This window comes from Phoca vitulina, unplaced genomic scaffold, assembly GCF_004348235.1.
Source record: "Phoca vitulina isolate PV1807 unplaced genomic scaffold, GSC_HSeal_1.0 scaffold86, whole genome shotgun sequence".
In the NCBI taxonomy this organism is placed as follows: Eukaryota; Metazoa; Chordata; class Mammalia; order Carnivora; family Phocidae; genus Phoca; species Phoca vitulina.
Window position 1 is genome coordinate 4,239,800 of NW_022589789.1, and position 11,974 is coordinate 4,251,773.

The following is an 11,974-nucleotide window of genomic DNA, read 5'->3' on the forward strand; positions in this document are numbered from 1 at the left end:
TTTTTTTTATGTGCTTACTGGTCATTTGTATATCTTCTTTGGAAAAAACATCTATTCAACTCCTTCACCATTTATAATTAGGTTGTTTTCTTTTTGTTGCTGAGTTGTATAGGTTCTTTATATATTCTGGATATTAAATCTTTTGTCAGATATATGGTTTACAAATATTTCCTCTCATTGGGTAGGTTATCTTTTCACTTTCTTGAAAATGTCCTTTGATGCATAAAAATAATTTTATGAAGCTCAATTTATCTGTTTCTTATTTTGTTGCTATGCTTTTGGCGTCAATATCTGAGAATCAATTGCCCAATCTAAGATAATAGAGATTTATCCTTATGCTTTCTTCTAAAAGCTTTATGGTTTTAGCTCTTATATTTAAGTCATTGATACATTTTGAGTTAATTTTTGTATATGGTATGAAGTAGTGATACATACAACTTAATTTTTTTTTGCCTGTGGAAATTGACTTATCCCTGCATTGTTTGTTGAAGAGGCTCTTCTTTTTCCACTGAATTGTATTGGCACCCTAGTCAAAAACCAGTCAACCCCATGTATGTGTTTATTTCTGTGCTCTTAATTGTATTCCACTCGTGTATATGTTTATCCACATGTCAATATCACACTGCATTGATTTACTTTAGCTTTGTAGTAAGTTTGGAAATGGGGAAGTGTGAATTCTTAAATTTTGTCTTTTTCAATACCACTTTGGCTATTTTAGACCTCCTGCAACTAATTATGAATTTTAGGATCAAATTTTTTTCATTTTTTCAAATAGGCTTTTGGGATTTTCATAGAGAATGCACTGAATCTGTAGATCACCTTGGGAAGTACTGTCATCTTAATAGTATTAAGTCCCCCAATTCATGAACCCAGGAGGTCTTTCCATTTTATTTAGGTCTTATTTAGTTTATTATAGCAATATTTGATAGTTTTCAATGTATAATTCTTGGGCAATATTATTCCTAAGTACTTTATTCTTTCTGACATATTGTGATGGAATTTTTTTTAAAAATTTCATTTTCAAATTACTCATTGCTGGTGTTTAGAAATACAACTGATTTTGTATGCTGATCTTGATTCCTGAAACTTTTCTGAATTTAACTTTAGTATTTCTGTATGGAATCTTTGGGATTTTCTAAATATATGATCATGTCATCTGTGAATAAAGATAGTTTTACTCCTTTTCCAATTTGGATGCCTTTTATTTCTTTTTATTTTCTAACTGCTCTTGCTCAAACTCCTAGTACAATGTTGAATAGTACTGGTAAAAACAGACATCTTTGTCTTGTTCCTGTTCTTAGGGAGAAATGTTTCATTCTTTCACCATTGAGTTGAATGTTAGCTGTGGGTTTCATAAATGCCATTTGTCATGTCCAATTGGTGTATAATGTTGTTCAAGTCCTATATTTATTTGTGGATCTTTTATCTGCTTGTTTGCTTCATATATTTTGGGGTTCTTTTTTGTGTGTGCATATGTTCATAGTTATATATTCTTGATGAATGACCCTTTTGTCTATATATAATGTGATTCTTTGTCTCTTGCAACAGTTTTTGACTTAAAGTCTATCTTGTTTGATATTAATAAAGCCACCTATATTAGGGTTCTCCAGAGAAATAGAACAAATAGGATATATATATAGATATAGATATCAATATTGATATAGATATATAAAAGGAGATTTATTGTAATAATTGGCACATGCAGTTATGAAGGCCAAGGAGTCCCATGATTCACTATCTGCAAGTTGGAGAACCAGAAACACTGGGGGTGTAATTCAGTTTGAGCCCAAAGGCCTCAGAATTGGGAGGCTATAGATGGTGTAAGTCCCAGTCTGAGCCAGACTCCCTAGAACCAGGAGTGCCAATGTCCAAGGGCAGGAGAAGATCGATGTCTCAGTTCAAATTGAGAAAGAAAATTCACCTTTTCTCCATCTTTTTGTTCTACTTAGGCCCTCAGTATCTTGGAGGATGTGCACCCACATTGATGAGGGTGATCTCAGGCTATTGATTCAAATGCTAATCTCTTCTGAAGACGCCTTCACAGACATCCTCAGAAATAATGTTTTACCAGGTATCTGGACATTTCTTAGCCAAGTCAACACATAAAATTGATCATCACACCACTTCCACTCTCTTGGTTAATATTTACATAGAGTTCCATCCTTTCACTTTCAGTCTATTTGTCTTTGCATGTAAAATGAACCTCTTATACACAGCATCTAGGAGATTATGCAGTTGGTTTTTTTTTTAACCTATTCTGCTGATACCTGTCTTTTGATTGGATTGTTTAATTCATTAATTACTATTAAGGGAGAACTTGTCAAGTTTATATTTGTTTTCTGTATGCCTTAAACCATTTCCCCCTCATGTCCTCTCTTACTGTATTTTGTTTGGGGACCTGAATCAGCCAAGACGGCACTGAATTCACTGGTGAGACAGGACCACTGGCTTTGCTCTGTATACAGGAAAAGCCATGGGGTGTACTCTCTGTTCGAGTGCCACTATAAGCAGGGCTGTTGGATGAGCTACATGGCTTTCCATGTGGTATGGTTAGGTTCCCTGGTTGGTTGGACTTAAGGCTATATTCAGCAGTGGGCAGGGCGACAAATTAATTTCCCTGCACAGGCACAGGGGGAAACAGCTCCGTGACCAGAAAGGCTCTTTGTGATCTTGACTCATGCTAACCCATTCTGCAAGTTCCCTGGCTGAATAGGACCACTTGCTTTTCTCTGCAAACTATCAGATCTACCTGTTGGACTCTCTGCTTGAGTGTTTCTGGGCTGTGCAGATTAGCAAAACTGCTGGTTGGGCCTACAACTTGGGCACTGACATAGGAAATCAGTCTGCCTAGATCTGAGAGCTGGTTGCTACAAGTCCCTCTTCACTTCCTCATCACAATCAGATTCCCAGTGGTCAAACCCTGCATATTCCCTTGAAATCCTCATGACGTGAGATTGCACTGGGGATTCCTAATAAGTGACTCACAATGCTAGTGAGCTCGATATCTACCCTGGGTTCTTTTTTTTTCCCCCAAAGGAGGAATGATAGGCTAAGAAGAGATCTCTCAGTGTGGTGTTGCACTGGCCTGAGGGAGGGGCATTGTGGTCAGTGTGTAACCCCTTCTCTTATTCTTCTAATGTGGTCTGTCTTGGTCTCTGTAATGCTTTAGCCTCATCCCCATGTTTTAGGATTTTCTCACTGGTGTCTGTCTGTGAATAATTATTTGTCCTTCTTATGAGGGAGAGCAAAGTCAAGAATGACCTATGTCGCCATCTTGGTGATGTCACTCATGTTAATTGTTTCTTTTGCAGTGTAGAAGCTTTTAAGTTTGATGTCCCACTTACTGATTTTTTCTTCTGTTGCTTGTGCTGTTGATGTCAAACCCAAAAAAGTCATTGCCAGACCAATGTTGAGGAGCTCATATTTTCCTGTTTTCTTTTAGGAGTTTTATAGTATCAGATCTTATGTTTAAATCTTTGATCCATTTTGAGTTAATTTTTGTGAGATGTGTAAGTTAGGGGTATGATTTCATTTTGTTTGCATGTGGTTATCTGGTTTTCCTAGCACCATTTGTTGAAGAGACAATCATTTCCCCATTGGATGTTCTTGTCTCCCTTGTCAAATATTAGAGGACCATATATGCAGAGGTTTAATTCTGCATTTTCTATTCCATTGACCTATGTATATTTTTATGCCAGACCATACTGTTTTATTTACTATAGTTTTGTAGTATAGTTTGAATCAGGAAGTGTGATGCCTCTTCTTTCTCAGGATTGCTTTGCTATTGGAGTTTTTTGTTGTTCCATACAAATTGTTGTATCTATTTCTATGAAAAATTACATTGGAATTTTGATAAATATTGCATTGAATCTATAGATAGTTCTGGATAGCATGGACATTTAAACAATATTGACTCTTCTGATTCATAAACATGGATTTCCTTCCATTTGTTTGTATCTTCTTCAATTTTTCAAGAACTTCTTGTTCTTTGTAGTTTTAATTGTACATATTTTTTACTTCCTCTGTTAAATCTTCTCCTAGCTGTTTTATGATTTTCAATGCATTGTAAATAGGATAGTTTACTTTATTTCTTTTTCAGATATTTCACTATTAGCATACAGAACTACAGCTGACTTCTGTGTATTGATCTTATATCCTGCAGCTTTACTAAATTCATTGATCATATTCCACAGTTTTTAGTTTTGGGGATTTTCAATATACAATTGACCCTTGAATAATGAAGGGGTGGGGCACCAAACCCCTGTGCAGTCAAAAATCTGGGTATAACTTTTGACTCCCCCAAAACTTAACTATTAATGGCCTACTGTTGACCAGAAGCCTTACCAATAACATAAACAGCCAATTAATACATGTTTTATATGTTATATATATTATATACTATATTCTTACAATAAAGCAAGCTAGAGAAAAGAAAATGTTAGAAAAATCATAAGGAAGAGAAAATAACATTTATGTCACTGCATTTATAAAAAAATCTGCATATAAGTAGACCCATGCAGTTCAAACCATGTTCAAAGGTCAACTGTACAAAATCTTACCATCTGCAAATAATGAAAATTTTAATTCTTTCCCATTTGGATGCCTTTTTGTTCTTTTTCTTGCCTGATTGCTCTAGCTAGGACTTCCAGTACTGTATTGAATATTGGTGCACTTGTATTGTTCCTGATCTTAGAGGAAAAGCTTTACATTTTTCTTCATTGAGTATAATGTTAGCTATGGGTTTGTCATATGTGACTTAATGTGCCTTCTATACCTAAGCTTCTATGCCTAAGCTGTTGAAGGTTTTTATCATAAAAGGACGTTGTATTTTGCCAAATGCTTTTTCTGCACCTATTAAGGTGATCATATGATTTTTATTTTTCATTCTATTAAATGAATTGTGATATATCACAATAATTGATTTATGTATGATGAACTATCCCTGCATCCAAGGGATAAATTGCACTTGGTCACAGTGTCTGATCCTTTTAATGAGTTCTTGAATTTGGTTTGCTAATATTTTGTTGTCAGTTTTTGCATCTATATTCATCAGGAAAATTAGTCTGTAGTTTTCTTGTACTGTCCATATCTGGCATTTGGAATCAGGTAATACTAGACACCTACAATGAGTTGGGAAATATTCCTTCCTTCTTAAATTTTTAAGAATGATTGGCATTAGTTTTTCTTTAAATGTTTTATATAATTCACCACTTAAACCATCTGGTTGTGGGGTTTTCTGTGTTGGGAGGTTTTTGATTACTATTTTAATATCCTTACTTGTTATTGGTCTCTCAGATCTTCTGTCTCTTCCTGCTTCAGTCTTGATAGGTTGTATAATTCTAGGAACTTATTCATTTCTTCTAGTTATCTAATTTGTTGGCTTATGATTGTTCATAGTAGTCTCTTATGATCCTATGGATTTCTGTACTGTCAGTTGTAATTAAATTACTCCTCTTTCATTTCTGATTTTATTTATTAATCTTTTTTTTCTTAATTAGTCTTGCTAAAGGTTTGTCAACTTTGTTTATGTTTTGGAAAAAACTGTAGATTTCTTCTATTGTTTTTCTGGTCTCTATTTCATCTATTTTCATTCTTACCTTTATTATTTCCTTACTTCAGCTATGTTTGGGCTTAATTTGTTCTAGTTCTTTGAGGTGCAATATTAGATCATTTGTTTGTTATCTTCCTAATTTCCTAAACTGTTGACCCTTGAACAACATGGGTATAATTTTATGCAGATTTTTTTGATAAATGCAATACAGTACATATATGTATTTTCCTTATGATACCTAAAAGTTTTTAAATTCCAGTTAGTTAACTTACAGTATAATATTAGTTTCAGATGTACAATATAGTGATTCATACATCATCTAGTGTTCATCACAAGTGCTCTCCTTAATCCCTATCACCTATTCACCTGCCCACCGCCCTCTGGTAACCATCAGTTTGACCTCTACAGGTAAGAGTCTTTTTCTTGGTTTTCCTCTTGCTCTCTTTTCCCTTTTGCTTGTTTGTTTTGTTTCTTAAATTCCACATGTGAGTGAAGTCATATGGTATTTGTCTTTCTTTCTCGGATTTATTTTGCTTAGCATAATACTCTCTAGATCTATCAATGTCCTTGAAATGGCAAGATTTCATTCTTTTTTATGGCTGAATAATATTCCATGGTGTGTGTGTGTGTGTGTGTGTGTGTGTGTGTGTGTGTACACATATATTACATTTTCTTTATCCATTTATCAGTTGATGGACACTTGGACTGTTTCCATAGTTTGGCTATTGTAGATAATGCTGCTGTCTCTTAAGTCCAGTTGGTCCACTGTGTCATTCAAAGCCATTGCTTCCTTTTTGATTTTCTGTTTAGATTAGCATAATATAATAAAAAAACAAGAAAAAACAAAGCCATTGCTTCCTTTTTTATTTTCTGTTTAGATGATCTGTCCATTGATATAAGTGGGGGCTTAAAATCCCCTACTATTATTATAATATTATTATTAGTTCCTTTACATTTGTTATTAACTGTTTTATGTATTTGGGTGCTCCTATGTCGAGGGTGTAAATATTTACAATCGTTAGATCTTCTTGTTGGGTTGTTCCTTTTTATAATTAGTGTCCTTTTTTGTCTCTTGTTACAGTATTTTAAAGTCTATTTTGTCTGATATAAATATTGCAACTCAAGCATTCTTTTGACATCCATTTGCATGATAGATTTTTTTTTCCATCCCCTCACTTTCAATCTGCAATTATCTTTAGGTCTAAAATGAGTCTCTTATAGGCAGCATATATTTGGGTCTTGTTTGCTTTTTTTTTTTTTTTCATCCATTCTGTCGCTCTGGGTCTTTTGGTTAGTGTGTTTGGTCCATTTACATTCAAAATCATTGTATTTGTATTTTGTATTTGTATTTATTGTTATTTTGTGGTTGTTTATGTAGTTTTTCTCTGATCCTTTCTTCTCTTGCTCTCTTTCATGGTTTGCTGGTTTACTTTAATAATATACTTGGGTTCCCTCCTCTTTATTCTTTGCATATATATTAGTGTTCTTTTTTGGATTTAAAATAAGCAGTATATTAATTAAAGACATTTTTTTACAATACAGGCAGTTTTTTAAAACTTAGTGGAATTTTTTTCATTTTTAAAAAACATTTTTTATAATTCCAAAATTAATTTTGGCAGTCATGGGAAAGGGTAGAGGCGCTTATTTCAGGGTCTCTGATTAGTGCCTTCTGTCTAGTCCAGTCAGGTAAGTAAAGGTTCATGAGGGATACATTTTAAAGATGATGAAAATAACATTAGCCTGGGATCATACCATCTAAATAAAAGAAAGTTCAAGAACCAAGATATATAATTAGACTATACTCATAAGATCCTACTCTTAGTAATAGAAATACCTAGTATATGCAATATAAAAATAATTCTTACCATTTATTTAACACCTATCATTTGCCAGGCACAGTGCTAAGTGCTTTATAAACGTGATTTCTAATTCTAAAAACCATCCTTAGATAGATGGTTAAAGCTGTTTTTGAAACAGAAGAAGAAAATCAAACTTATTAAAATTTAATAACTCCTATAAGGCCATACAGCTAGTAGGTGTTAGAACTGGGGTTTGACTCCAAGTTTTTCTTCCACACAATACCTACTGTATAGAAAATTAGCAGAACAAGTTGCTGTTATTATTATTATTTTTAAAGATTTTATGTATGTATGTATGTATGTATTTAGCCTGAGCAGGGGAGGGGCCGAAAGAGAGGGAGAAAGAGATCTCAAGCAACTCCGGGCTGAGTACAGAGCCTTATGCAGGGCTCAATCTCAGGATACTGAGATCATGACCTGAACTGAAATCAAGAGTCAGACACTTAACCAGCTGAGCCCCCCAGGTGCCCCTGCTGCTATTATTATTTTATCCAAATTTCATTTGTAAAATCCCATACATGGCCTACCATTCTGATATGGCAATATGTAATTTTCATCATATTAATAAATAATGAAGGAAATCCATTGTATTCTTATTATGAGTTTGGAAAACAGTGTTGTTACAGATAACAGTAAGCTATTCTTTTTTAAAATTTTTATTTTTTATTTAAATTCAATTAGCCAAGGTATAGTACATCAATAATAAGCTATTCTTGTCCTGAGTTCCAGTGATTTAGAACCTGTTACTCAAGACCAAAAGCTCTCTGATTCAAATATAAAACACAGTATTCTATTTAGTCACAAACACAAAGATCTACAATGCCATTTTTGAGCCATTTCTGCATAACAGTCCAGCCTACATTCATCCCTTATAGAGATAATATTAAACTAAGAAGTCCTTGAAGAATTTACATTGTTAACAGAATTCAACATTATGCTAGAGCATACACAGATACAGGAAACAAAGCAACGTCTTCCCACATAGCATAAGTCCTTACAATGATTTTGTCTTAAGTCAGTGTCTCTTCATGCCACACATATTCCCCAATGTCTGTGATGAAATACCAGAATCACCATAGAATCTACTTTCCTTCAGTCTTGTGCAGACTTTGCTGCCACCCCAAAATTCAAAGGGATGTCTGTCATGGAGTACACCACCTCTCCTTGGTACTGAAAATTATTTTCAGTGATTCAACCCGGTCTGGATTTCAACACATTTTTCCCATACAGGAAGGACTGCTCTGCTCCAGGCTTTATTCACACTTTATACTTGGCATAGGGTACAAGGTAATCCAGAATTGTGATGTGCAACTGGATCTTGTGAGTCTTATTCCATGACACCAGCTTTTCCCTAGAGATGTTGGTGACCAACTTCAGAATCTTCTCATTCATATAGTACCCCTAGTTATTGTGTAGCCTGAAACAGTAGTTGCCATTGGGCCTGTTGACCAGGAGCTGAAGATTCTCCCAAATGTATTTCGCTATCATCTCAAACATTATGTGGTCTCTTTTTCAATCAAAGGCTGCATTTTCCCACTGGGTTGCAACACTGAATCTACATGACTCAGTGGCCAGAAACAGAACTATTAGTGGTTTTTGACTAGTGGTTAGAACATCTTCTGTATGTAGACATCTATATTAAGTTGATGGCCACATAAGTTTGAACCCATTCTTTACTCCTCTCCCACCCACATTTTAGATATATGGAGTCATATTTTACATTATTTTGTTAACCCCTTGACTGATTTTTTTTACAGAAGGCTTATTTTAACAGATTTTGTTTTCTACTTTTCATACTCTTACTTATGGTCTTTCCTTTCCACTCAAAGAGTCCTCTTTAATATTTCTTGTAGGGCTGGTTTAGTGGTCATGAACTCCTTTAGTTTTTGTTTGTCTGAGAAACTCTATCTCTTCTTCTATTCTGAATAATAGCCTGGCTGGAGGGGGTGGGGCTTGGTGTAAGAAAAGTTAAGTAGTGAATGCCTGCAGTGCTGGTTCTCACAGGTGGCAGTGTGTTTATGCTAGGAGGTGGGGGATGGGGCAAATGGCACCTGCCAGCTCCTTTGTTCCCAGAGAAGTCCCTCAGCAAACTCTGAGATCAGTAACTAACTCTCCCTCCCATAAGCTCTTAGTACCTTTCAAACTGTTGCTACCAAGCTGTATGTCCAGGGGCTGTTTGCTAAGCTGGATGTTTAAAGATGGGACTCAGCCTCTAGTTGCCCTCCAAGCTCTCCTAGAGCCCAGCCTGCTGATTTTTAAAATCCCAGGCTTTAAGTCCCACTGGTTTCCAGCAGCTCATGTGTGGGCTTTCAGATGGAGTTTACAATGCATTAGTGGGAATTGAATACATTTTATGCCCTCTGAGAATCCTTTCTGCCACTCTTGTGATCTCTTCCTTTTCGTCATCATGGACCTCCTTCCTCACTACTATGTATACTGTAAGAAAGAACTGATTCTCTTTGGTAGTGTCCCATACAGCCGGGGGACCTCAAGTGCCCCCACTGTCTAGTAACTACCATTATCTTTTCTTCTATTCCCTTCTCATCTCTGTTTTTATGAGTTTGACTTTTTAAAAACTTCTACATATAAGTGAAACCATATAGTATTTGTCTTTCTCTGTCTGGCTTATTTCACTTGCCATTCTGACTCCAAACTCATCCAGGTTGTCACAAATGACAAGATATCCTTCTTTCCAGTGATTGAATATTCCATTGTATGCCTATACTACATCTACTTTATCTACTGAGAGACACTTGGGTTCTTTCCATGTCTTCGCTATTGTGAAAATGCTGGAATGACCATGGGTGTGAAGATGTCTTTTTGAAATACTTATTTCAATCACTTTAGATATATGCCCGGGAATGAGAATGCTGGATGATATGGTAGTTCTATTTTTAATTTTTTGAGGACCTTGCATACTATTCTCCGTAATGACTGTACCAATTTCCATTCCTATCAACAGTGTAAAAGTGTTGTCTTTCTCCACATCTTTGCCAACACTTATCTTATCCTTTTGACAATGTGCATTCTAAAAGGTAATATCTTGTTGTGGTTTGATTTTTATTTATTGGATGATGTTGAGTACCTTTTTTATTATTTAAATTCAATTAGCCAACATATAGTATATCTACAGTTTTTGATGTAGTGTTCAATGATTCATCAGTTGTGTGCAACACCCAGTGCTCATCACATCATGTGCCCTCCTTAATGCCCATCACCCAGTTACCCCATCCCCCACCCCCCTCCCCTTCAGCAACCCTCAGTTTGTTTCTCATACTTAAGAATCTCTCATGGTTTGTCTCCTTCTCTGATTTCTTCCCATTCAGTTTTCCCTCCCTTCCCTTGTGGTCGTCTGCACTGTTTCTTATATTCTACATATGAGTGAAACCATATGATAATTGTCTTTCTCCAATTGACTTATTTCACTTAGCATAATACCCTCCAGTTTCATCAAAGTCAATGTAAATGGTAAGTATTCACCCTTTCTGATGACTGAATAATATTCCATTATATATATGAACCACGTCTTTATTCATTCATCTGTTGAAGGGCATCTTGGCTCCTTCCACAGTTTGGCTATCATGGACATTGCTGCTATGACCATTGGGGTGCATGTGCCGCTTCTTTTCACTACATCTGTGTCTTTGGGGTAAATACCCAGTAGTGCAATTGCTGGGTCATAGGGTCTCTATTTTTTTTTTTAAAGATTTTATTTATTTGACAGAGAGACACAGTGAGAGAGGGAACACAAGCAGGGGGAGTAGGAGAGGGAAAGCAGGCTTCCCGCGGAGCAGGGAGCCCGATGTAGGGCTCGATCCCAGGACCCTGTGATCATGACCTGAGCCGAAGGCAGATGCTTAACAACTGAGCCACCCAGGCGCCCCTCTATTTTTTTTTGAAGATTTTATTTATTTATTTGACAGAGAGAGACACAGCGAGAGAGAGAACACAAGCAGGGGGGGTGGGAGAGGGAGAAGCAGGCTTCCCGCGGAGCAGGGAACCCGATGCGGGGCTTGATCCCAGGACCCTGGGATCATGACCTGAGCCAAAGGCAGATGCTTAACGACTGAGCCACCCAGGTGCCCCTCATAGGGTCTCTATTTTTAATTTTTTGAGGAACCTCCACACTGTTTTCCAAAGTGGCTGTACCAACTTGCATTCCCACCAACAGTGTAAAACAGTTCCCCTTTCTCCACATCCTTGCCAACATTTATTGTTCCCTGTCTTGTTAATTTTAGCCATTCTGACTGGTGTAAGGTGGTATCTCATTGTGGTTTTGATTTGTATTTCCCTGAGGCCAAGTGATATGGAGCATTTTTTCGTGTCTGTTGGTCATTTGTATGTCTTCTTTGGAGAAGTGTCTGTTCATGTCTTCTGCCCATTTCTTGACTGGAGTACTTGTTTTTTGGGTGTTGAGTTTGAGAAGTTCTTTATAGAACTTGGATACCAGCCCTTTATCTGTTATGTCATTTGCAAATATCTTCTCCCATTCTGTAGGTTGCCTTTTAGTTTTGTTGATTGTTTTCTTTGCTATGCAGAGTCTTTTTACCTTGATGAAGTCCCA

The 11,974-nt window shown here is 36.1% G+C and overlaps 1 pseudogene; it reads right to left on the minus strand.

The window, feature by feature from the left end:
- Positions 1-8,170: 8,170 nt before the first annotated feature.
- On the minus strand, positions 8,171-8,939 carry LOC116626395 (annotated as a pseudogene).
- Positions 8,940-11,974: the final 3,035 nt, after the last annotated feature.